Here is a 3,174-nt window from a genome sequence, read left to right on the forward strand (position 1 = left end):
ACACACTAACACACACTCACACACTCACACACACACACACACCCACACACTCACACACACAGTTTAATGAGCAGCTTTAACTTCGGGAACACTGAGCTGATGTCTCTGTAACAGCTTTAAAGCTCCAGTGTGTCACATTAATATAATATATTAATATGATATCTATAGGTATGTTTTCATAAGTGTTTAATCAGCTGACAATAAGAATCATTGTGTTTTCGTTTTTGTCATTTTTGCTGCCACCGTAGTTTCTCCCACACACTTGGACGGCTTTAAACAGTGTGTGTTTGTGTCAGCAGATTCAGTTTATTTGTGTCCATTAGCATCTGCACTGAATTTATACGGACTCATGTGGGCAGCTGTGGCTCAGAGGCAGAGCGGGTTGTCCACCAATCAGAAGGTTGTTAGTTCGATCCCCGGTTTCCTTGAGCAAGATACTGAATTCGGAATTGCCATCGCTGAGTGAATGTGAGTGAAAGGGTGAATGTGTCTGTAGTGTAAAAGTTTGAGTGGTCGGAAGACTAGAAAGGAAGTACAGGTCCATTTACTGTCACGTCTCGCCCACATTTTTTAAGTTATTAATCATCACAATGTTGTTGTGGTGTCCTATGACCTGTTATTTCTCCACCAAAATCAGTGACGTAGTGTAAGAACCAGTGTACAGAGACACTGTTCACCCTGTTACTACTCAGTGTAACATCACTTACAGGACATTATGAACAACAGTGGCTCCTCCCACAACCTGCAACAACAGGAAGAATATAATGATACAGACAATGATAAGTGGAACAAGAGGCAGGGATGTGAATCATAAAGAAATAAATGACTGAATAAAATAGAAATAGCTGACCGTGTGTTGACAGTCGTGAACACTTACAGTTGTTGAGAAGGAAGCCTCTGCAGGGCACTGAAGAATGAAATATATAGATGCTGTCATTTTAAGGTAAAAGTTACGTAATGTTTCTTTAAATACAGGGCTGGGTGCTGGAGGGAATCCCTGAGACCCGTCTGCAGGCTCTGAGTCTCCAGCAGGCCGGAGTCCTTCCTGAACATGTTGGTGAGAACAAAATGTCTGCTTAGAGTTTGTACATATTTCTATATGAACACATATGCACCCTGATAACACTGCGTTGTGTGTGCAGTGATGCTGGAGGCTCCTGATGATGTGCTACTGCAGAGGACTCAGGGGAAACTGCTCGACCCACTGACAGGAGGTGAGTCCAGTCCACTATAAGCTCCATATTCTGACTTCAGAAGACCAAATACAACATCAGGATGGAGAGGCCCTCCACCCTAAAATGTACTTGAGCTGTAAACTGAATTGTGTGACTTTACTGTGATCAAACACATCAGTGCTGCTGTTAATACTCACATTATTAAAATGTCTCCTTTGTCCTCTACTGTTGTAAATCAGCTGAACCTTGTGAGTCCAGTGCTGACACAAAGCTTTCACACTTCCTGTCTGTAGATGTGTACCATGAGACCTTCATCTGGCCGGAGGACGACGCTGTCGTTCAGCATCTGGTGAAGGACCAGAGTCTGTCAGAGACGCAGCGATTGGCTGAGCTGCAGCGTTACCGCTGTGAGGTCACAGGTTTGAAGTCAGCCTATCAACACGTCCTGAAGGTCGTTAACGGCGACCAACCGCACGCTGACGTCTACCAGCAAGGTACTGACTCACACCACAGACTGACTGGCCATATATGGGAATGTACATTATACTGACAATACTGCTGTCAGCCTTTATTTATTTAATAATATTTAAATTCAATTCAGTAACTGTGAGGAGTTGTTTCATAAAACCAGAGATTTGGATGAATTTTGATTTTATTTCCTGTTTAGGGAACTTTTTATACAATTCTCTGTGTTGTTGTTTTTTATCTTTCTGACCTAATATTCTTCTTTTCTGACAGATTCACTGTTTTATTCTCCCTGATGCTTGGCCATTGTTCTATTAGACAATTTACTTTGCTTTTCTTCACAGAAGTGAACCAGATGCTGAGATATAGGACTACTGTGTATATTTTTTAAGTTTTCTAGCACACCTTAAAATCGAGATGGCCTCGTGACCCCCTCATGAAGCTTTAGTGACCCCTAGTGGTTGGGAACCACTGGCCTAAGCTACCACTTATACTCAGAATACTGTAGTTTAATATTTTAGCATCATATCTATTCAGAGAGTTGCCTACAATTATCTAATTGATCTGAAATGGAAACTGATGATGAACAACAGCTCGTAGTTTTCACAGGCACTGAGTCATAACTATGCTGTTAGCAAATTCTATTTTATTTGTTTTTGTACAGTGAGAGGACACGTTGTCCATCTTTATATACAGTCTATGCTACCACCTATGATCAGAATACTGTAGTTTGATATTCTGGCGTCCCTCAGGGCTCAGTTTCAGCTCTTCAAGTTTTTTCTTGTTTGTGGTCAGATTTTCTCCTCCAATATGCAGACGACTCATTTACATTCACACCTTCAGTAATAATAAAAAGTCGTGAGGATTTATTCTGTTGAAATATCTTTAATTTAGTCAATCCAAGGCTTAGAGTTTTCTTTTGTCTCAGTGCTGGCTTTCGTCCGGACTCGCTGTCGCTACAAAAACCCCAGAATCCTCCTGTTGGGTCCGCCGGGGTCGGGGAAGAGTCATCAGGCCAGACTGCTGTCAGAGAAATACAAGATAGTGGACGGTAAATGCAAACCCTGTTTCTAAAGGTTAAACAGTTATTTCTTCATATCTTGAGTTAATAAATAATGTCTGTCTGCCTGTCTGTCTGTCTGCCTGTCTGTCCGTCTCTCAGTGTGTTGTGGTCAGCTGTTGAGGTCTGCAGCAGGTGATGGTTCAGCTCTGGGAAAAGAGGTCCAACCCTACCTGGATGATGGGAGGCCAGGTAACCACTGTTACTGATATTGCAGCTTATTACTGATTATTTATTATTGATTATTAACCTGTGGATACAGTTCCAGACTCCCTGGTGCTGCAGGTTCTGGAGGAACGTCTAAGCCGACTGGACTGCAGCTGCAGAGGCTGGATCCTCCACGGCTTCCCCTGTGATGTGCAACAAGCCAGGAGCCTGCAGGGGTCCCAGCATAAGCCCAACAAGTACTGCACACTACTACTATTACTACTATTACTACTATTAGCACTACTATTACTACTATTACTATTATTA

General features: G+C 42.4%; 1 protein-coding gene across 1 annotated transcript in view; it reads right to left on the minus strand.

Annotated features, from left to right (window-relative positions):
• The window catches only part of cntrl (centriolin), a gene marked incomplete at its 5' end in the record, with an annotated part of 184,646 nt that overhangs the window by 74,959 nt on the left and 106,513 nt on the right, over window positions 1–3,174 (minus strand).

Source organism: Morone saxatilis, unplaced genomic scaffold (assembly GCF_004916995.1).
Source record: "Morone saxatilis isolate NCDOM2014 unplaced genomic scaffold, NCSU_SB_2.0 Contig16, whole genome shotgun sequence".
In the NCBI taxonomy this organism is placed as follows: Eukaryota; Metazoa; Chordata; class Actinopteri; family Moronidae; genus Morone; species Morone saxatilis.